The following is a 24499-nucleotide window of genomic DNA, read 5'->3' on the forward strand; positions in this document are numbered from 1 at the left end:
TATAGAGGTCCCACCTTCCCCAGAAAGAGCCCCAGTTATCCAGAAATCTGAATCCCTCCCGCCTGCACCATCCCTGTAGCCACGTGTTTAATTGCTCTCTCTCCCTATTCCTCATCTCACTATCACGTGGCACGGGCAACAACCCAGAGATAACAACTCTGTTTGTTCTCGCTCTGAGCTTCCATCCTAGCTCCCTAAAGGCCTGCCTGACATCCTTGTCCCCTTTCCTACCTATGTCGTTAGTGCCAATGTGGACTACGACTTGGGGCTGCTCCCCCTCCCCCTTAAGGACCCGGAAAACACGATCCGAGACATCACGTACCCTTGCACCTGGGAGGCAACATACCAAACGTGAGTCTCTCTCGCTCCCACAAAATCTCCTATCTGTGCCCCTGACTATTGAGTCCCCAATTACTAATGTTCTACTCCTTTCCCCCCTTCCCTTCTGAGCAACAGGGACAGACTCCGTGCCAGAGGCCCGTACCCCATGGCTTACCCCTGGTAAGTCGTCCCCCCCACAAGTATCCAAACGGTATACTTGTTACTCAGGGGAACGATCGCAGGGGGTCCCTGCACTGACTGCTTCTTCCCAGTCCCTCTTACAGTTACCCATCTATCTCCAGTCTTTGGTGTAACTACTTCCCTGAAGCTCCTATCTATGACCCCCTCTGCCTCCCGAATGATCCGAAGTTCATCCAGCTCAAGCTCCAGGTCCCTAACACGGTTTTTGAGGAGCTGGAGTTGGGTGCACTTCCCACAGAATAAATCAGCAGGGACACTGACTGCGTCCCTCACCTCAAACATTCTGCAGGAGGAGCATTGTACTGCCTTCCCTGACATCCCCTCTAGATTAAAAAAAAAACAAGAAAAAGAAAAAGAAAGGAAGAGCTTACCTGATATTACCTCAAACCCTGATCCCGCTGAAAGGTAAGCAGAAGTGGGGAGAACGATGAGGGGGAAGATCTTATTGAAACTAGCAGGATACTGCGAGGCCTGGATAGAGTGGACATGGAGAGGATGTTTCTACTTGTAAGTAAAACTAGAACCAGAGGACACCATCTCAGATTAAAGGGACGATCCCTTAAAACAGAGATGCGGGTTAGGTGGATTGGCCATGCTAAATTGCCCGTAGTGTCCTAAAAAGTAAGATTGGGGGGGGGTTGTTCGGGTATGGGGTGGATACGTGGGTTTGAGTGGGGTGATCATTGCTCGGCACAACATCGAGGGCTGAAGGGCCTGTTCTGTGCTGTTCTATCTATACTATACAGGAGGAATTTCTTCAGCCAGAGGGTGGTGAATCTGTGGAACTCTTTGCCGCAGAAGGCTGTGGAGGCCAAATCACTGTGTGTCTTTAAGACAGAGATAGATAGGTTCTTGATGAATAAGGGGGTCAGGGGTTATGGGGAGAAGGCAGAAGAATGGGGATAAGAAACATATCAGCCATGATTGAATGGCAGGGCAGATTCGATGGGCTGAGTGGCCTAATTCTGCTCCTATGTCTTTTGGTCTTATGAGGTCACCTGACTCTAACATTCACTTATATACTAATGAGACACCTAGTGTTCAGTCGGTGAATTACAACACAACCATGATATCACCCCGCACATTGTCGTAAGTTTCTTCCGCGGACCATCGTGTGACTGAACGGGCTGATCTCTGGGTGTACTGGGGCAGGATGCCTCACGAGGTGGTGGGGTCCGGAGTACAGGATTTCCTTCCTTTTCTTTCCTCCTCTGAGGCAGAGAGCAGACAATCATTCAGACGTTGCGATTCAAAGTGTGATGCATCTCGATGGAGAAGTCGTCACCATTTCGAAATGGCAGCCAAGATGTGCACAGCAAGCTCCCACAAACAGTATGAGATTGATTAAATACCCCAACGTGTTGGGGAAGGTGGGGGTGGGGGGGGGGAAGGTTGCTGTTTTGATATTGGTTGAGGGATCTCCTCCCACTGACCCATGGCAGACACGAGGTGGAACGTTTGTGTTATTGAATTGCCTAATGGTTGGTCTTGTGTTTGAGCTTTGCTGGAATCCAGGTGAATAACTTGTCTTTTTTTCTGTTTTGCAGGTTCGTTACCAAAGTGGGTGGTGAACCAATCATGGCATATCCTGGCTCCCAAAGTGAGTATGATGTTTAATGTAGACGTTATGATGTTTAATGTAGACGTGATGTTGTCAATCCCCCCCCCCAGGGCAGGTCCGCATAAGGTTATACAAACTGCTCCCATTCGCTGAAGGCACAAAGAGTCGGACTCACAGATTTCAGGGAATGGGAGGAAGAAAGTCTTGCCTCAGTGAGTGGCGATGAGCTGGAACTCGCTGCCCATGGGGGTGGGGGAGATGGAAGCGGAGGCAATGAATGATTTCAAAAGAAATTGAATAGAATCCAGACGAGAGTTCTTCAAACTATTTTTCCGGGGACCATCGCGACCCACGCCGGCCGACCTGTGCGACCCACGCCGGCCGACCTTCGCGACCCACGCCGGCCGACCTGCGCGACCCACGCCGGCCGACCTGAGCGACTCACCATTTTCTCTTACATTGTTTGTTGCTGACAAAAATGGAGGAAATGGTTTTGGGTCCCTCTGGTCCTCGTACACGCTCCTCCAATGGAACCTGTTGGATGAAGGTGAAGCCTTCCTGTGTCCGAAAGTATGGGGTCTCCATCTGTCCAAAGTTCTGAATTTTTTTCCTGCAAAATTTTATCAAATAAACCCCCCCCCCCGAACTTGTAAAAAATATAAAATGAATAAAATAATTGAAAAAAATTAAAATAAAATGAATAAAAACCACTACAGAACTTGCAAAACAAAAAGCTGCAGCCGCACTGCGCATGCGTGCCTGAAATGCACATACGCACCGATCATTGTGCACGCATGCGCAATGCGGGCAAATTTTTTTTCAACATGTTCGCGGCTGCTTGCAGCAGGCGTTATGAAAAGCCGGCTGCTGCGCGGGGATTTGCGCGCTCGGGAGCGCCGCGGACAACGGCTCCGCGACCCTCCCGACACCCGCCCGCGACCCACCCCCGACTTTGAAGAACACTGCTCTGGAGGGAAATAAACCTGCAGAGTTACGGGGATAGAGCGGGGAATGGGACTGACTGGATTGGTCTACAGAGGGACAGCATGGACCCAATGGGCTGAATGGCCTCTTTCTGTGCCATAATGGTTTCCCTGTCGAGTTTAGAATTTTAATTAATTTATTTTTAAAAAATATTTTATTTAGGTATTTGAAAGTTTTTATAATAATACCAATAACAATGACATAAACATGGTCCCCATCCCAATCTTCACACAGCTCAACCATAAAACAACAATCCGCCCCCCCCCCCCCCCCCCCCCCCCCCCCCCCCACCCCTTGGAATACCGCATCTGCTGACATTTTAATTTTCCCCGAGAAAGTGAACGGCTGCCACCTCCGGGTGAACCCTAACATTGACCCTCTTAAGGTGAACTTGATCTTCTCGAGGCTGAGAAACCCAGCCATGTCATTAACCCAGGTCTCTACACTCGGGAGCTTCGAGTCCCTCCACATTAATAAGATCCGTCTCCGGGCTACCAGGGAGGCAAAGGCCAAGACGTCGGCCTCTTTCGCCCCCTGGACTCCTGCATCTTCCGACACCCCAAAGATCGTTACCTCCGGACTCGGCACCACCTGTGTTTTTAGCACCGTGGACATTGCCTTAGCGAAACCCTGCCAAAACCCTCTAAGCTTCGGGCATACCCAAAACATGTGGACATGATTTGCTGGGCTTCCCGCCCACCTCTCCTCAACCCCGAAAAACTTACTCATCCTAGCCACCTTCATGTATGCCCGGTGGACTACCTTAAATTGTATCAGGCTGAGCCTGGCACATGATGAGGAGGTATTAACCCTGCTTAGGGCATCCGCCCATAGTCCCGCCTCTATCTCTTCTCTTAGCTCGTCCTCCCACTTGCCCTTCAGCTCCTCCGCCGGAGTTTCCTCCGCCTCTTAGAGCTCCTGGTAAATATCCGATACCTTCCCCCCTCCCACCCAGGTACTGGAAACTACTCTATCCTGTATCCCCCGTGGCGGCAGCAGCGGAAAGGCCGGCACCTGTTTTCTCAGGAACTCTCACACCTGCAAATACCTAAACCCATTCCCTGCTGGCAATTTAAATTTATCCTCCAAGGCTTTCAAGCTGGGAAAGCTCCCGTCTATAAATAGATCCCCCATCCTTCTAATTCCTGACCTTTGCCAACTCCGGAACCGACCATCTAGCCTACCCGGTACAAACCGATGATTATTATAAATCGGGGTCCAAATCGATGCTCCCTCTCCTCTCTGAAATCTCCTCCACTGCCCCCAGATTCTCAGAGCTGCCACCACCACCGGACTTGTGGAGTATCGGGCCGGTGAGAATGGAAGAGGTGCCGTTATCAGTGCTCCCAAACTTGTGTCTTTACGTGACGCCGCCTCCATCCGCTCCCACACCGACCCCTCCCCCACTTCCTAATCATGGCTATATTAGCCGCCCACCCTCCCCCCCGACTGCACTCCAGCAACACTTTCTTCACTCGCGGGGTTTTACCCTCCCACACAAAGCCCAAAATAATCTTATTCACCCGCTTGAAAAAGGCCTTTGGGATGAAGATGGGGAGGCACTGATAGACAAACAGAAATCTGGGGAGGACCGTCATTTTCACGGTCTGTACCCTCCCCGCCAGTGATAGCGGGAGCATGTCCCATCTCTTAAAATCCCCTTTTGGTCCACCAGCCAGGATACGTTTAACCTGTGCTGTGCCTCCCATTCCCAGGCCACCTGCATTCCCAGGTACCGAAAGCTCTTCCCTACCATTCTAAGCAGCAGCTCTCCCAGTCTCTTCTCCTGACCTCTTGCCTGGATCGCGAACATCTCTCTTTTCCCCATGTTCAATTTATACCCAATTTTATATTCAATTTGTGGGGCTGGTTTAGCACAGGGCTAAATCGCTAGCTTTGAAAGCAGACCAAGGGCAGCAAGGTGGCGCAGTGGTTAGCACTGCAGTCTCATGGCCCCGAGGTCCCAGGTTCGATCCCGGCTCTGGGTCACTGTCCGTGTGGAGTTTGCACATTCTCCCCGTGTCTGCGTGGGTTTAGCCCCCACAACCCAAAGATGTGCAGGGCAGATGGATTGGCCACGCTAAATTGCCCCTTAATTGGAAATAAAATAATTGGGTACGCTGAATTTACCTGTAAAAAATTGAAAGCAGACCAAGGCAGGCCAGCAGCACGGTTCAATTCCCGTACCAGCCTCCCCGAACAGGCGCCGGAATGTGACGACTAGGGGCTTTTCACAGTAACTTCCTTTGAAGCCTACTCGTGACCCCCCCCCCCCCCCCCCCCGAACCAGCCCTTTCCAGTTCCTAGAGGCTCTTAACGCCATGGCCAATGGCTCTATGGCCAGAGCAAACAGTAACGGAGAGAGGGGGCACCCTTGCCTCGCCCCTCGGTGTAGTTTCAAAATACCCCGACCTTAGCCGGTTCGTACGCACCATCGCTACTGGTGCCTGATAGAGTAACCACACCCAGTCAATAAAGCCCTCACCAAACCCAAACTGTCCCAGCGCCTCCCACAGGTAATTCCACTCCACCCAATCAAAAGCCTTTTCCGCATCCATCGCTGCCACCACCTCCGCATCCTCTCCTTCTGAGGGCATCATGATAACATTTAGAAGCCTTCGAACATTGGCCTTGAGCTGCCTGCCCTTTACAAATCCCGTCTGGTCTTCCCCTATCACCCCCGGGACACAGTCCTCTATCCTTGTGGCCAGTATCTTAGCCAGCAGTTTGGCGTCCACATTCAGTAGAGAAATTGGCCTGTATGACCCGCATTGCTCCGGATCCTTCTCCCGTTTCAGGATCAATGAAATCGAGGCCTGCAACACTGTTGGGCGGAGGACTCCCTTCTCTCTTGCTTCATTACCTGGAGTATCTCCTCCACTAATCTTTCCCTCTCAGCCTGTTCTGCCTTTTCTCTGTGGGCTCGTATCGAGATTAATTGCCCTCTGATCACTGCCTTCAAAGCTTCCCAAACCGTCGGTGCAGAGACCTCCCCCGTATCATTTGTTTCCAGGTAGTTCTGGATGGACTTGTTAACCCGCCCACAGGTCGCTTCCTCCGCTAGCAACCCCACATCCAGTCTCCACAGCGGGCGTTACCCTCTCTCCACACTAACCCCTCGATCCCCCCCCCCCCCCCCCCCCCCCCGTCTGTTCCATAAACCCCTTCACTTCCTTTGCCGCGGCTGGCACTCTCCCTGTCCTGGATTTTGACCGGTCCAATTCCGGATCAATGACCGTGTTATAATCTCCTCCCATGATCAGGTTATGTGACTCTAAGTCTGGGATCTTACCTAACACCCGCCTCATAAATTCCACTTGTCCCAATTTGGAGCATATATGTTCACGAGTACCACCCGCACCCCCTCCATCTTCCCACTCACCATTATGTACCTACTCCCCTTGTCTGACACGGTTCTCCCTGCCTCGAATGCCACTCGTTTATTGATCAAGATTGCTACCCCCCTGGTCTTTGAGTCCAGCCCTGAGTGGAATACTTGGCCAACTCACCCCTTTCTCAATCTCGTCTGGTGTATAAACTTTAGGTTTGTCTCTTGTAGCATTGCCACGTCTGCCTTCAGCCCCGTCAAATGCGCAAACGTGTGAGCCCTTTTGACCGGCCTATTCAACCCTCTGGCGTTCCATGTAATCAGCCTGGTCGGGAGCATTCCCCCCCCCCCCCCCCCCCCCCCCCCCCCCCCCCCCCCGCCCCACCACTCTTTTTAGGCCAGCCACTAGCACGCGCCGTCTGCCTCCTTGGGTCCTCCCTGGGGCAGTCGCCGTTTGTCCCCTAGTAACAGTTCCACCCCTGTCAGCAAAGCAGCTCTTTCCGCCCCCCCCTTCTCCCTCCCCCCCGCGTAGCAACAGCACTAGAAACCCAACCCCCCAAGTTAAGCTCCAGCTTAACACCTGCTCGCCCCCCACTGCGCTTCCGTGAGTCAGCTGACCCATGCTGACTTGATAGCGCCTGCCCATGGCTCCAAGCAGTCTGTCTCCCCATTGTTCTCTCCCCTCTCCCCCCATTTGGACAAACTTATTAAAAGCATCACATTCCCCAGTAAACAAACATCAGAAAGAACAGTGAAGAAACAGCCACTTTAGAAAAATCATCACCCAAAAAGCAGAACCAGCCCCAAAGACCCCCCCCCCCCCCCCTCCCTCCCCAAACCAGCTCCCTGCACGACAAAGTTAACTTTAGCCATGAATACAGCCTCTTATTACACAACACTACTTATACTTATACAGCCCAGCATGGTAGCACAAGTGAATAGCACTGTGGATTCACAGCGCCAGGGTCCCCGGTTCGATTCCTGGCTGGGTCACTGTCTGTGCGGAGTCTGCATGTTCTCTCCGTGTCTGCGTGAGTTTCCTCCGGGTGCTCCGGTTTCCTCCCACAGTCCAAAGACGAGCAAACCTACTGGCCGCGAGGTTTGCTAGTGTCACACGGGAGAGTTTAAACTAGTATGGCAGGGGGGTGGGTACCGGAGCAATAGGTCAGAAGGTGAAAGCATTGAGGGAGAACGAGGGAATAGGGCCAGTATGGCTCTGAGGAAGAGCAGACAGGGAGATGTTGCTGAAAACAGCAGGTCTGTTGGCCTGAAGTGCATATGTTTTAATGCAAGAAGTATTATGGGTAAGGCAGATGAACTTAGAGCTTGGATTAGTACTTGGAACTATGATGTTGTTGCCATTACAGAGACCTGGTTGAGGGAAGGACAGGATTGGCAGCTAAATGTTCCAGGATTTAGATGTTTCAGGCAGGATAGATGGGGATGTTAAAGGGGTGGCAGAGTTGCGCTACTGGTTAGGGAGAATATCACAGCTGTACTACGGGAGGATACCTCGGAGGGCAGCGAGGCTATATGGCTAGAGATCAGGAATAAGAAGGTTGCATGTTGGGGGTTTACTACAGGCCTCCCAACAGCCAGTGGGAGATAGAGGAGCAGATAGGTAGACAGATTTTGGAAAGGAGTAAAAGCAACAGGGTTGTTGTGATGGGAGACTTCAACTTCCTCAATATTGACTGGGACTCTCTTAGTGCTAGGGGCTTAGACAGGGCTGAGTTTGTAAGGAGCATCCAGGAGGGCTTCTTAAAACAATAAGTCCAACTAGGGAAGGGGCTGTACTGGACCTGGTATTGGGGAATGAGCCCGGCCAGGTGGTAGAAGTTTCAGTCAGGGAGCATTTCGGGAACAGTGACCACAATTCAGTAAGTTTTAAAGTGCTGGTGGACAAGGATAAGAGTGGCCCTAGGGTGAATGTGCTAAATTGGGGGAAGGCTAATTATAACAATATTAGGCGGGAACTGAAGAACCTAGATTGGGGGCGGATGTTTGAGGGTAAATCAACATCTGACATGTGGGAGGCTTTCAAGTGTCAGTTGAAAGGAATTCTGGACCGGCATGTTCCTGTGCGGAAGAAAGATAAATATGGCAAATTTCGGGAACCTTGGATAACGAAAGATATTGTAGGCCTCGTCAAAAAGAAAAAGGAGGCATTTGTCAGGGCTAGAAGGCAGGGAACAGACGAAGCCTGTGTGGAATATAAGGAAAGTAGGAAGGAACTTAAGCAAGGAATCAGGAGGGCTAGAAGGGGTCATGAAACGTCATTGGCAAATAGGGTTAAGGAAAGTCCCAAGGCTTTTTACACATACATAAAAAGCAAGAGGGTAGCCAGGGAAAGGGTTGGCCCACTGAAGGATAGGCAAGGGAATCTATTTGTGAAGCCAAAGGAAATGGGCGAGGTACTAAATGAATACTTTGCATCAGTATTCACCAAAGAGAAGGAATTGGTGGATGTTGAGCCTGGAGAAGGATGTGTAGATAGCCTGGGTCACATTGAGATCCAAAAAGACGAGGTGTTGGGCATCTTGAAAAATATTAAGGTAGATTAGTCCCCAGGGCCTGATGGGATCTACCCCAGAATACTGAAGGAAGCAAGAGAGGAAATTGCTGAGGCCTTGACAGAAATCTTTGGATCCTCACTGTCTTAATGTGATGTCCCGGAGGACTGGAGAATAGCCAATATTGTTCCTTTGTTTAAGAAGGGTAGCAAGGATAACCCAGGGAACTACAGGCTGGTGAGCCTTACATCAGTGGTAGGGTAATTACTGGAGAGAATTCTTCGAGGCAGGATCTACTCCCATTTGGAAGCAAATGGACGTATTAGTGAGAGGCAGCGTGGTTTTGTGAAGGGGAGGTCGTCTCTCACTAACTTGATAGAGATTTTTGAAGAGATCACAAAGGTGATTGATGCAGGTAGGGCAGTGGATGTTGTCTATATGGACTTCAGTAAGGCCTTTGACAAGGTCCCTCATGGTAGACTGGTACAAAAGGTGAAGTCACATGGGATCAGAGGTGAGCTGGCAAGGTGGATACAGAACTGGCTAGGTCATAGAAGGCAGAGAGTAGCAATGGAAGGGTGCTTTTCGAATTGGAGGGCTGTGACTAGTGATGTTCCGCAGGGATCAGTGCTGGGGCCTTTGCTGTACGTAGTATATATAAATGATTTGGATTAAAATGTAACTGGTCTGATTAGTAAGTTTGCAGATGACACAAAGGTTGGTGAAATTGTGGATAGCGATGAGGACTGTCAGAGGATACAGCAGGATTTAGATCGTTTGGAGACTTGGGCAGAGAGATGGCAGATGGAGTTTAATACGGGCAAATGTGGGGTAATGCATTTTGGAAGATCTAATGCAGGCAGGGAATACACAGTGAATGGTAGAACCCTCAAGAGTATTGAAAGTCAGAGAGATCTAGGTGTACAGGTCCACAGGTCACTGAAAGGGGCAACTCAGGTGGAGAAGGTAGTCAAGAAGGCATACGGCGGATGTGGTTGGGGGGGGGGTTGTTCTGCTGACGTGGGAGGGACTTGAAATAGGCACTGGAAAGGAGGTCGAGGGTGGAGGCAGCCAACAGGCGGGCCAGGAATGGCGCAACGCACGGGCCGGGGGCCAGCCCGAGAAAGGCTATGGCTGACCGGCGTGGTGGGGGGGGGGGGTGGATTGTGCCCCCCGACCAGGCTGATCACCTGGAACGTCAAGGGACTGAATGGGCCGTTTAAGAGGGCGCGGGTGTTCGCGCACTTGCGGGCCCTGAGGGCGGACGTAATTATGTTGCAGGAGACACATCTGAAAGTGTCTGACCAGACCAGGCTAAGGAAGGGCTGGATTAGCCAGGTCTTCCACTCGGACTTGGACTCGAAGTCCAGGGGGGTGGCAATTATGATCAACAAGCGGGTGCAATTTGAGGCGGAGGGCATAGCCGCAGACAGGGGGGGCAGATACCTGATGGTACGGGGCAGACTGGAGGGGAGAAGAGTGGTGCTGGTGAATATATATGCCCTGAACTGGGATGACGTGGACTTCATTAAAAGAGTGCTGGGGAAGATCCCGGACTTGGATTCTCGCAGGCTAATAATGGGGGGGGGGGGGGGGGGGGGGGGGGGGGGGGGGGGGGGGACTTTAACATGGTCCTTGACCCGGCTTTGGATCGGTCGTGTCCCAGAACAGGTAGACTCCCAGCAATGGCAAGGGAGCTGAAAGGGTTTATGGAGCAAATGGGGGCAGTGGACCCCTGGAGAGCCAGACAGCCGACAGGAAGGGGCTACTCGTTTTACTCGCACGTCCATAAAGTATATTCTAGGATAGATTTCTTCGTACTAAGCAGGGATTGTATAGGGGAGGTGAAGAACACGGAATACTCGGCAATTACTATCTCAGACCATGCCCCGCACTGGGTAGACCTGCAGATCGGGGGGGCGAGCTACCAACGCCCGCAATGGAGGCGAGACGTGGGACTGCTGTCACAGGAGGGGATCTGTGAGAGGCTTCGGAGGTGTATGCAAAATTACTTGCAGGTGAATGACACGGGGGAGGTCTCAGCGGCGACCCTGTGGGAGGCGATAAAGGCAGTAGTGCGGGGGGAGCTGATTTCAATTGGGGCCCACATAGCCAAGGCAGACAGGGCAGAGATGGATAGATTGGTCAGCGAAATGGGTCCGATAGATGAAGAGCACGCGGAGTCCCCGGGGGAGGTTTTACTCAGGGAGAGGCAGAGACTACAGGCGGAACTGGGGGCACTATCCACGAGTAGGGCCATGGAACAGCTTAGGAAGGCGAGGGGAGTGGTGTACGAGCATGGGGAAAAGGCCAGCAGACTGTTAGCGCAGCAACTCAGGAAGAGGGAGGCGGCCAGGGAAATAGGTAGAGTGATGGATGGGGAGGGGCGCAAAGTGGAGGACCCGGCAGGATTGAATAAGGTATTCCGGGACTTCTATAGCAAGCTGTACACTTCGGAGCCGCTGGAAGAACCGGAGGAGATGAAAAGGTTTCTGGACGGGTTAACATTCCCAACAGTAGGTGGGGGGGGCGAGTGGATGAGCTGGGGGCCCCGATTAGAGTGGAGGAGGTATTGGGGGGCCTAAAGGCCATGCAGTCGGGGAAGTCCCCGGGGCCGGATGGATACCCAGTAGAGTTCTAGAGGAAGTTTTCTGAGCTGGTGGGCCCGGTCTTGGCGAGGGTTTTCAATGAGGCAAGGGACAGAGGGACCCTGCCGCCGACAATGTCACAAGCCACTATATCACTGATATTGAAGCGGGGTAAAGAACCGGAGGCGTGCGGGTCCTACAGGCCAATCTCCCTGATTAATGTTGACGCCAAGCTCCTGGCAAAGATACTGGCGGTTAGAATGGAGGACTGCGTACCGGAGGTGATTGGGGAGGACCAAACTGGGTTCGTGAAAGGTAGGCAGCTGGCGGCCAACCTGAGAAGATTACTTAATGTGATAATGATGCCCCCGGCGGGCAGGGAAGTGGAGGTAGTGGTGGCTATGGACGCCGAAAAGGCCTTTGACCGGGTGGAGTGGGGCTATCTATGGGAGGTGCTCGGACGGTTTGGGTTCGGGGAGGGACTGGTGGATTGGATCAAATTATTATATCAGGCCCCAAGGGCCAGCGTCAGGACTAACAGAGAAGTGTCGGAGTACTTTAGGTTGTACCGAGGGACCAGACAGGGCTGCCCGCTCTCCCCGCTGCTGTTTGCGCTGGCCATAGAGCCGCTGGCGATTGCGCTGAGAGCCGCAGAAGGATGGAAGGGGATGGTGAGGGGCGGGGTAGAACATAGGCTCTCTCTTTATGCAGACGACCTGCTCCTGTACGTGTCAGACCCAGTGGCCGGGATGGGAAGTATACTGGGAATGCTGAGGAAGTTCGGTCAGTTCTCAAGATACCAATTAAATACGGCCAAGAGTGAAATGTTTGTGGTACAAGCAACGGGCCAGGAGAACAGATTGAGAGGGCTACCGTTTAGGCTGCCATTTGTTACCATTTAAATAATAGTCCATTTTGCTGGTATTTCTACCAAAATTGATGACCTCACATTTACCAACATTGTACTCCATCTGCCAGACCCTAGCTCACTCACTCAAACTATCTATATCCCTCTGCAGACTCTGTGTCCTCTGCACACTTTGCTCTACCATCCATCTTAGTGTCATCTGCGAACTTTGACACATTACACTTGGTCCCCAACTCCAGATCAGACCCAACACTGTTCCCTGAGGCGCACTACGAGCTACTGATCGCCAACCAGAAAAACACCCATTAATCCCCACTCTTTGCTTTCTATTAGTTAACCAATCCTCTATCCATACTAATACATTACCCGTAACGGCGTGCATCTTTATCTCATGCAGCAGCCTTTTATGCGGCATCTTGTCGAATGCCTTCTGGAAATCCAGATACACCACATCCACGGGGCTGTTTAGCACAGGGCTAAATCGCTGGCTTTGAAAGCAGACCAAGCAGGCCAGCAGCACGGATTCGATTCCCGTAACAGCCTCCCCGAACAGGCGCCGGAATGTGGCGACTAGGGGCTTTTCACAGTAACTTAATTTGAAGCCTACCCGTGACAATAAGCGATTTTCATTTCATTCATTTCATTTCCACCGGTTCCCCAGTGTCCATCACGCTCGTAATGTCTTCAAAGAATTCCAGTAAATTAGTTTCTTCCACAGAACTCCGAATCAGAAGCTGTTCCTCAAGTTTGAGTTTCACCTCACGGGAACAGTGCAACAGCGGAGGACAGAGATGTCATCTCTCACTACCGCCCTGATGTCATCCTTAAATATCAGAGCTAACCACCTCTCTTACCTTCCAGTCTGTCCTTCCAAATAGTCTGATACGCCTGGATATTTAACTCTCAGTCATGACCACCCTGTAACCATGTCTCTGTAATGGCCACTAAATCAGACTCATTCGCGATGAATTGTGCTGTCAATTCATTTACCGTGTTTCGAATGCAACGAGCATTCAGGTAAAGTGCCCATATGCTAGTTTTTATACCTTCTTTTTGAATCCCAACACCTCCATTAATAACATCTCCTCAGTTCTTCTTCCCTTGAATTTTTTCATAATTTTCCAAGTAGTTGAACCCACCTCCCCACGTGCTAACCTGCTGCTTTACTTCCCATTAACCATTATACTTCCCATAGTTTTACCCTTCCTCCTACTGGCTAGTTTAAAGTCATTGTGACCACCCTCTTTACCCTTTCCGCTAGAACACTGGTCCCAGATCGGTTCAGGTGGAGATTGTCCCAACGGTACAGATCCCTCCTGTCCCAATACTGATGCCAATGCCCCATGAAATGGATCTCCTCTTATCCTCATCACTCCTTTAGCCACGTGTTTACTTCCCTAATTTCCTCATCCCTATGCCAATTTGCACATGGCTCGGGTAATAATCCAGAGATTATAACCCTTGAGGATCTGTTCTTTATTTTTGTTCCTAGTTCCTGATATTCCCCAAACAGGCCCTCATTCCTAGTCGTGCCGATCTTGTTTGTCCCAACGTGGACCATAACAACTGGATTCTCCCCCTCCCACTCCACTACCCTTTCAAGGTGATTAAAGATGTCCCTCATCCTGGTACCAGGCAGGCAGCATTCCAGTGGGACTCTCGGTCCTGTGTACAAAGGATGCCATCAGTCCCCCTAATTATAGAATCCCCTATAACTACCACTGGTCTTTTTGCCCCCCCCCCCCCAAAGCTTGAATGGCCTCCTGCCATGGTGCAGTAATTTACCTCCGGGATTCCACTGAAGTTGAAATAAAAACCTGAAAGTGATGTCACAGGAGAGTTGTGACCTGCGGGAATCTACACTAAATTGAAAAACACACCAAGTAGCAATGGCTGGGCAGGTGATGTGCTGTAGCTGCACGATGTGGGAGCTGGGCAGGTGATGTGCTATAGCTGCACGATGTGTGGGAGCCGGGCAGGTGATGTGCTATAGCTGCACGATGTGGGAGCTGGGCAGGTGATGTGCTATAGCTGCACGATGTGGGAGCTGGGCAGCCGATGTGCTATAGCTGCTCCCTACAGCCCTTTTCCACATCTACACAGGGAGCAGGTACCACGTACCTGTTGGACAAGGTCAAGAGTTGAGTTTCCTCCATTTCTGAATTCAGGACCCCTCTACCTGCCTCTCTTGCAGTCACACCCTGCTGTCCCTGACCACTGACCAAATTTCAGATACTCAATCTATGGGGTGTGACCTCCTCCTGAAACACCGGGTCCAGCTAGCTCTCCCCCTCCCAGATGTGCCGAAGTGTCCGAAGCTCAGACTCCAGTTCATCAACTCTTGAGCCGAAATTCCTGAAGCAACCAACACTTGCTGCAGATGTGGTTACTACAGCTCACAATGGGATCTCCCAGCTCCCACATCGTGCAGCTATAGCACATTGCCTGCCCAGCTCCCACATCGTGCAGCTATAGCACATCACCTGCTCAGCTCCCACATCGTGCAGCTATAGCACATCACCTGCCCAGCTCCCACATTGTGCAGCTATAGCACATCGCCTGCCCAGCTCCCACATCATGCAGCTGTAGCACATCGACTGCCCAGCTCCCACATCGTGCAGCTATAGCACATCACCTGCCCAGTTCCCACATCGTGCAGCTATAGCATATCACCTCTCAGCTCCCACACCGTGCAGCTATAGCACATCACCTGCCCAGCTCCCACATCGTGCAGCTATAGCACATCACCTGCCCAGCTCCCACATCGTGCAGCTATAGCACATCACCTGCCCAGCCATTGCTACTTGGTGTGTTTTTCAATTTAGCATAGATTTCCGCAGGTCACAACTTTCCTGTGACATCATTTTCAGGTTTTTATTTCAACTTCAGTGAAATCCCTGAGGTAAGTTACTTTATCCTCACCGAATTCAATACTCCGCCCTCTGACACTGCTCCCTGGAGACTAGGCCACGAATCCCCGAGGTAAATTACTCTATACTCACCGAATTTGAAGCACCGCCCTCCGACACTGCTCCCTGGAGACTAGGCCACGAATCCCCGAGGTAAGTTACTCTATACTCACCGCGTTTGATGCTCCGCCCACCGCGACTGCTCCCTGGAGACTAGACTGCGGATCCATGAGGTGAGTTACTTTATATATTCACTGCTCCGATACTTCGCCCTCCGACACTGCTCCCTGGAGACTAGGCCGCGAATGCCCAAGATAAGTTACTTTATGCTCCCCGAATTCGATACACCGTCCTCCAAGACTGCTTCCTGGACACTAGGCCGCGGTTCCTGAGGTAAGTTACTTTATACTCATTGAGTTTGATTCTCCGAGACTGCTCCCTGGAGACGAGGCTGCGGTTCCCCAGGTAAGTTACTTTTTACTCATTGAGTTTGCTTCTCTGAGACTGCTCACTGGAGACTCGGCCGCGGTTCCCTGAGGTTAGCTACTTCATACTCCCTGAATGCGATAATCCGCCCTCCGAGACTGCTCCCTGGAGACTAGGCCGTGAATCCGCCAGGTAAGTTACATTATACTCATTGAATTCGATACGCTGTCCTCTGAGACTGCTCCCTGGAGACTAGGCCGTGAATTCCTGAGGTAAGTTTACTTTATTCTTGCAAAGTTTGATGCCCCGCTCACTAAGAATGCTCCCTGGAGACTAGGCCGTGAATCCCCGAGGTAAGTTACTTTATTCTCGCCAAGTTTGGGTTGTTGTAGCTCCTGCACAATCCATACGCATAGATTCTGTGGACTGTTAGCTATGGTCTACATTTAAATGAGGTCTTCTGAACCAGTGAGTAACAATGCTGCTTATGAGCTAGTATCTCCAGATTTGAGTCCCAGCCCAGGACTTGATGGTCAAGGGAGATCCGTTCATAACGCGGTCAGGCAGGATAGGAAACAACCTGCAAATCCTTCCGCGAGAGGCCAATGGCAGGCGGTAAGAGTGGGCGAGATTCCTGGGCAGCCCTCTGATGGAAAGAAGGTTGGAGCCACGATCATCCCCATCCACAGCTCCCGGCTGCAACATGGGAAATTGTCAAGGGGCAATTAGGGATGGGTAATAAATGCTGGCCTAGTCAGCGACGTCCCCATCCTCTGAAAGATTGACAAATGGATGTAAAAGTGCACGTTACCACAAAAACGTGGACTCCTCAGTGATCTCTAACACAGTTTGCTGCCAGTCCTGCCCTGCCTCTGACTCATTCGTTGGCTCAGAGATTTCCGTAAACTCTCTGGCTCTAAGATGTGGGGAAGGGATAAGTGCGTGAATTCACCACATCCTTTTCAAGGAGTCAGAACATCACTGACTGCTCTTAACTGAGGATTCACTTGTTGGAACTGTTTCATTTGCCCTCTTCCATTCTATGGTGTCTGTCAGCTGGCAATTAGAATATGCTGGAATCCCAGCGACCTACTACAGGGGTCAGCAACATGTTCAGAGTGGGTAAGAGGCCAGGGAGGAATAGTGGAGAATCAGTGAGAAAGTGTGGCATGGTAGCACAGTGGTTAGCACTGTTGCTTCACAGTTCCTTTCCCTGGTTCGATTCCCCGCTGGGTCACTGTCTGGGAGGGGAGTGAATGGGGGGGTAGAGTCAGTGATAGGGGAGAGTGTACATGGGGATGTGGGAGGGGAGTGAATGGGTGGGTAGAGTCAGTGATAGGGGAGAGTGTACATGGGGATGTGGGAGGGGAGTGAATGGGGGTAGAGTCAGTGATGGGGGGAGAGTGTACATGGGGATGTGGGAGGGGAGTGAATGGGTGGGCAGAGTCAGCGATAGGGGAGAGTGTACATGGGGATGTCGGAGGGGAGTGAATGGGGGGGTAGAGTCAGTGATAGGGGAGAGTGTACATGGGGATGTGGGAGGGGAGTGAATGGGGGGGTAGAGTCAGTGATAGGGGAGAGTGTACATGGGGATGTGGGAGGGGAGTGAATGGGGGGGCAGAGTCAGCGATAGGGGAGAGTGTACATGGGGATGTGGGAGGGGAGTGAAAGGGTGGGTAGTCAGTGATAGGGGAGAGTGTACATGGGGATGTGGGAGGGGAGTGAATGGGTGGGTAGAGTCAGTGATAGGGGAGAGTGTACATGGGGATGTGGGAGGGGAGTGAATGGGGGCTTAGAGTCAGTGATAGGGGAGAGTGTACATGGGGATGTGGGAGGGGAGTGAATGGGTGGGTAGAGTCAGTGATAGGGGAGAGTGTACATGGGGATGTGGGAGGGGAGTGAATGGGTGGGTGGATCAGTGATAGGGGAGAGTGTACATGGGGATGTGGGAGGGGAGTGAATGGGGGGGTAGAGTCAGTGTTAGGGGAGAGTGTACATGGGGATGTGGGAGGGGAGCGAATGGGGGGGGTAGAGTCAGTGATAGGGGAGAGTGTACATGGGGATGTGGGAGGGGAGTGAATGGGTGGGTAGAGTCAGTGATAGGGGAGAGTGTACATGGGGATGTGGGAGGGGAGTGAATGGGTGGGTAGAGTCAGTGACAGGGGAGAGTGTACATGGGGATGTGGGAGGGGAGTGAATGGGGGGGGTAGAGTCAGTGATAGGGGAGAGTGTACATAGGGGGTGCGGGAGGGGATTAAAAATTCTCTTCTGGAAGGAGTTGATTTTCTGAGCGCTGATTCATTGCCTTTGGGATGTTGAGCTTCCTGTTGCCGTGCTCCTTGACCTGTATGTCATCGGCCTCTGTCGCCCATTGTAGTAACCCAAGCGAAATGATCTATTTTTTTTAACAAGGCGATGAAGAAGATGTACAAAGCTTGCCTAAAGTACCCAGAATGGAAACAGCAGCACAATCCATGCTTCAAGCCTTGGCTCCATCCAGAGCAGAGCTTACTTGGCAGCATCCAGCTGTCTGAACTCTCCATCCAACACGCTGACTCGCTGGAAAATATCGACGAAAGCGGAATCCTCGAAGCCAAGGATGAGAAGGCAGACGCCAGCGATGAAGACAGTGTGAATTGAAGGCCCTCGGCCTTCCTTGTCCCCCACCACCACTGCTCCGATGGGATATTCCAAATAAAATACAACTTTATTTAAATGAGATTGTCTGTGTGCCATGGGGGGGGGGGGGGGGGGGGGGGGGGGGGGGGGGGGGGGTGGCGGAGAATCACTCCCCGTCCCAGGTTTGCAATCCCAGCATGATCAGTCCCTTTTATTCCTCTTAACCCTGGGAATGCGAAGAGGTCACTCTATCCCTTAAAATCCTCTCCTCATGCACCACAGCTACATTTATCAGTTTTCTTAAATGCCGTTTGTCCTTTTTCAATTGATTGTTTCACCGAATCACGGAAAAATACAGTGCAGAAAAGGCCCTTCGGCCCCTCGAGTCCTTGTGTGGAGTTATGTGGAGAAGGTGGGAGAATGGCACTGAGCAAATAGCTCATTCGGGGAGCCAGTGCAGACAGGATGGGGCTGAATGGATTCTTTAGGTGCTGTACCAAGTCTCTGAAACTCGGTCTGGAACTGTTTTATTCACCCTCCAGTCTTAACAGCTCTTTTTGCAGAGGGGGGGGGGGGGGGGGGGGTGAAGAGTCCAAGATTTCCCCACCCCTTTTCGTGAAGACGTGGGCAGCACGGTGGTTAGCACTATGGCTTCACAGCGCCAGGGTCCCAGGTTCGATTCCCCTCTGGGTCACTGTCTGTGCGGAGTCTGCACCTTCTCCCCGTGTCTGCGTGGGTTTCCTCCGGGTGCTCCGGTTTCCTCCCACAGTCCAAAGCTGTGCAGGTTAGGTGGATTGGCCGAGCTAAATTACTCTTAGTGTCCAAAAAGGTTCGGAGGGGTTATTGGGTCCGGGGATAGGGTGGAAGTGAGGGCTTAAGTGGGTCAGTGCAGACTCGATGGGCCGAATGGCCTCTTTCTGCACTGTATGTTCTATGACTAAGGTTAGGTGGGGTTACGAGGATAGGGTGGAGGTGTAGGGATAGGTAGGGTGCTCCTTCCAATAACTGGTGAAGACTCGATGGGCCGAATGGCCTCCTTCTGCACTGTAAATTTTACGATTCTCTGAAGATTTCCTGACATTCACTGGCCCCCCTCGCTCAAACTGTGGGAGTACATCACCATGCTCTAGATCTTCTCTCACCAGACAAAATAGCTTCTCTCTATCCACCCTATCAAACACTTTGTGATTTTACACAACTTAATCAGATCAGCCCTCAAGCTTGTAAACTCAAAGGAATTAAATCTATGCAACCAGATAGTCTAATTCTCTAAGCCATGGCATTATTCTGCGGTGGCTTCACTCTACTCCAAGGTCCTGCGAGGTAGTGGGATCATTGCCCACTGTTATGGGCCAGGGATTAGAGAGCCCCAAAGTGTATCATGGAGTTCACCTGAACCACAACTTTTAATAGATTGTGGTATGGGGAGCACAGGGCCCACTCTACAGGTGTGGCACAGCAGAAAATGGGCCAGTGGTTTTTTTTATAACAAAACAATGTTTATTCTATGAACTCAAGTTAACCTTTATAAAACAAACAGTGAATATCTTAGCAACCAGTAAATCAAATACACCCCCCAAAGACTACAACACTAAATAACCTGTATGCTGTCCTTTTACACCCAAAAGACTTAACAAACCTTCAAACAGGAGCACATTAGGTTTACAGTTAATACTGAGACGTTTTCACAATTCTGAGTTTGCAAAATAATCCATAGATAGTCTTTAGATGGCAGAGATCAACAGCAGTGCAGCTCACTGAAACAACACAGACAAACCCAAGCTTTTCGTCAAACTGAAACTAAAAGCAGAAGTAGAGCTCAGCTCCACCCACACTCTGACATCACTCCAGTAACATGAACAGCTCAATTTCTTAAAGGTACATTTGTTAAACACCCATTTCTTAAAGGGTACTCTCACATGACACCCCCTCCCCAAGAAAAAAAAACCAATCAACTTCAAGATGGTTTCATTTTTGACCTTTTCACAATCCTTTAAGAAATGCACACAGTAAACGTAATTTTTGTTTCAAAAAACAACACACTCAAACAGGTATAACAATTTAGTCCATGTTTTTTTTTTGCTTTTCTTCCTCCAACTTAAATTCTTCTCAATTAACAGTCTCTTTGAACAAGAAGGTCTCTGCACTATCTGTCCATTGCTCTACGCCTCAGCATTTCTCTTTAAAGTCAGATACTTTAGTTCAATCGGATCACAGAATCCCTTGTAATTCTCCAACACAGGAGCATTGTTTATCACAGCTTTCAGGCAGCCAAATGCCTGTTTAAAATCCGCTGTCCAATGAAATTTTCGACGTTTCTTAAGCAAGTCCATCAGTGAAGCAATCACGCTACAAAACCTTTGCACAGATGTTCGATCAAATCCACTCGTGCCAAGAAATCGCATTATTTCCCTTCATCTTGAGGGTATTGAAAACTCCTCGAGGAAAGTGATTCAGGCTTTTCCAAGTTCACTAAATTCACCAAACCCACCTCCTGAAGTCGATCGAATAACACTATCAGATGTTTTAAATGTTCTGTCCATGTCTGGCTGAAAATTACCAGATCGTCGATGTATACCGCACAATTGGGTAATCCTGAATCAACTTTGTTATTTAACCGTTGAAATGTGGCTGGGGCGTTTTTCATGCCAAATGGCATAACTTTGAATTGGTATATACCATCTGGAGTCTCAAAATCTGAAACCTCCTTCGCCCTTTCAGATAAAGGTACCTGCCAGTAACCTTTAAGTAAATCCAATTTGGAAATAAAAGTGGGATGTCCCACTTTCTCAATGCAATCCTCCAAACGTGGGAAAAGATTAGAGTCCGTTCTTGTAACTGCATTAACTTTTCTATAGTCCACATACAACCGTTGGGTACCGTCTGGTTTAGGTACCATCACTATGGGTGAGCTCCATTGGCTGCAACCCATTTAAATTACGCCATTTTTCAATCTCTTTGTTAACCTGTGCCAATTTCAAAGGGTTAAGTCCATATGGATGTTGTTTGATTGGAACAGCATTTCCCACATCTACATCATGTATAGCCATTTTAGTACTTCCCAATTTATTTCCGCAAACTTGCCCATGTGATATCAATAACTCCTTCAGGTCAGTTTGTTTTTCCTCTGGAAGGTAACTCCCCAATTTTTAAGAACATGTACAGGAATGGCCTCTGGAAACCTAGTAGACACATCCATAATAGTCAAAAGATATTGATTCCCACTTTTTGCTTAAGGAAGCTTTCTGATACATTTGTTTTATTTCTACATCTTTCTGCTGTAACTCCATCAATTCTCCTGAACTAAAAATATCCGCCTCATCCTCCACCTGTTCTTGTTCTTTTTCAACCATCTGATCAAAAATCGTTTCTGACAATTGTACTCCCACTTCATCTTCACTGTTTGATTTCTCCTCTTGTCTTAACCTGTGACTTTGTGACCTTGTTACTGCACAATCAGGCTGAAACTGATGTCGGAGACCAAGCTTTGATTTATGAACTAATTCATAATCATCTGCCATTTCTGCTGCTAATCTCGCAGTTTTAACCCTCTGTTCTTCCACATGAGTTCTCACTACATCAGGAATTGAATTTTTAAACTCCTCCAAAAGTATAATTTCTCTGAGAGTTTCATACGATTGGTCTATTTTCAAAGCCCTTATCCACCTATCAAAATTACTCTGTTTGAGCCTTTCAAACTCCATGTATGTTTGACCAAGTTCTTTCCTTAAATTTCTAAACCTTTGTCTGTAAGCTTCAGGCACTAGTTCATATGCACCGAATATGGATTTTTTCACCTCCTCATACGCCCCCGATACCTCCTCCGGTAGTGATGCAAACATTTCACTAGCCCTACCTACCAGCTTTGTTTGAATCAGTAATACCCACATCCCCTGTGGCCATTTCATTTGTTTAGCGATCTTCTCAAATGAAATGAAAAAGGCTTCTACCTCCTTCTCATCCAACTGTGGCAATGCTTGGACATATTTAAATAGATCCCCACCAAGCCTTTGACTTTGACGTTCTTTCTCAGTATCCTCATCACTATCATCCAACTGTACATTTCCCTTTACGACTGCCAATTTTAACTGACTGTTACGTTTCATGGCTATTTCTGAAGTTCAAACTCTCTCTTATTCTTTTTATCTCATTGCATATTCAAGCTGCTTTAATTCTTTTTCATGTTCAAGTTGCTTAATCTGCAACTGGATCTTTGCCATTTCTAATGAGTCAGAATGTATCTCAGGCAAATTTAAATGCTTAGCCACCGCCATAATTACCTCACCTTTTCGCATTTTGTCAGGTAATGTTAAGTGCAATGTTTTTGCCAAATCTAACAGTCTGCTTTTAGTCTCTGTCCGTAAGGTACTGCGTGTGACCGTCTCCACCCCCAAAAACACCAGAGCCTCTGAAAGAGCCATTGTCCACAACACACACCCCACTTGAACTAGAATACCACACCTGAAAAGCAACCACAATATGCTCACCCCTCACTGTCTTTAAGTTCACTGAGCCAATCCAATAGATAGACTTTTATCCCCCTCGAGCCCCCAATTGTTATGGGCCAGGGTTTAGAGAATCCAAAGTGTATCATGGAGTTTACCTGACCCACAGCTTTTAATAGATTGTGGTATGGGGAGCACACGGCCCACTCTACAGGTGTGGTACAGCAGAAAATGGACCCGTGGTTTTTAAAACAAAACAATGTTTATTCTAGGAACTCAAGTTAACCTTTTTAAAACAAACAGTGAATATCTTAGCAACCAGTAAATCAAATACACCCCCACAAAGAATACAGCACTAAGTAACCTGTCTGCTGTTCTTTTACACCCAAAAGACTTAACAAACCTTCAAACAGGAGCACATTACGTTTACAGTTAATACTGAGACCTTTTTACAATTCTAAGTTCACCAAATGATCCATAGATAGTCTTTGGATGGCAGAGTTCAACAGCAGTGCAGCTCACTGAAAAACACAGACACACCCAAGCTTTTCCTCAAACTGAAACTAAAAAGCAGAAGTAGAGCTCAGCTCCACCCACATTCTGACATCACTCCAGTAACATGAACAGCTCCATTTCTTAAAGGTACATGTCTGAAACACCCATTTCTTAAAGGGTGCTCTCACATGACACTCACATTCTCTACTTTGATTAGAGACATCAGTTATTCATTTTAAATCTGAGATAGATTTTTGTGAAGCAAAAATATGAAGGGATATGGAATTAAGTCGCAGATCAGCCATGATCTTGTTAAATAGCGGGACAGGCTCGAGGGGCTGAATGGCCCATTCCTATGTAAACACCGTTCCTCTTGTTGGGAGATCTAACCAAGGTAGTGGATAACTGCAGTTTCACAATCCCCCCTCCTTTGTATTCTAGCTCTTTGTGATCAAAGCCCACATTCCGTTAGCCTTTCTGATGTTGTGTGTACCTGTCTGCTAGCCTTTGCACAAGTAACCCTAAATCCCTTTACTCCTCCAGAGCTCCAAGTCTTTCATCACCAAGAAAAAAATCCAGGTGACCTTTCTCTGATACACAGCAGAGAACCTCGCACCTCCCCATTGACACAGTTCTGCGCACTCATATTCCACACAACTAACATTGACTCCTATATTGGTGCCATCATAGATATACAACTATTTAATCAGTTGCTTGGTAGTACGGAACACAAAGGACACACCCAAGAATTCCAAATTTCAAAGGACCACAAGGTGATATTTTTGTTTTGTCGATTCTATGAATACTTTTTTTGTTGCGAGATCTTAGGAAGTGGGAGCTGGGCCTGGGGGAAAAAGTGTCTGTTTCACAGAGATTTATTAAAAAGTGGGATGTTCTCCAGGATTTTGACCAATCAGAGTTGGCAACCCTAGAATGAAAATGAAATGAAAATCGCTTATTGTCACGGGTAGGCTTCAATGAAGTTACTGTGAAAAGCCCCTAGTCGCCACATTCCGGCGCCTGTTCGGGGAGGCTAGTACGGGAATCGAACTGTGCTGCTGGCCTGCTTGGTCTGCTTTATAAGCCAGTGATTTAGCCTTGTGAGCTAAACCAGCCCTGGTATCAGTGTTTATTTCAGACGTATGTCAAGGCTGAATAAGCGTGAAACATATCTTCGGCAGATTTAGCAATCACTTGAAATCCTTAGTGCCGTAATCTACGACTAAGCATCGAAGATTCAC

General features: G+C 49.4%; 1 long non-coding RNA gene across 1 annotated transcript; it reads left to right on the plus strand.

The window, feature by feature from the left end:
- Positions 1–2065: 2065 nt before the first annotated feature.
- LOC119977739 lies at positions 2066–18415 on the plus strand. The gene is made up of 2 exons (XR_005463273.1): positions 2066–2122; positions 18112–18415. It is a non-coding gene; the product is annotated as an uncharacterized LOC119977739 (long non-coding RNA).
- Positions 18416–24499: the final 6084 nt, after the last annotated feature.

The sequence above is a fragment of the Scyliorhinus canicula genome, chromosome 14, assembly GCF_902713615.1.
Source record: "Scyliorhinus canicula chromosome 14, sScyCan1.1, whole genome shotgun sequence".
In the NCBI taxonomy this organism is placed as follows: domain Eukaryota; kingdom Metazoa; phylum Chordata; class Chondrichthyes; order Carcharhiniformes; family Scyliorhinidae; genus Scyliorhinus; species Scyliorhinus canicula.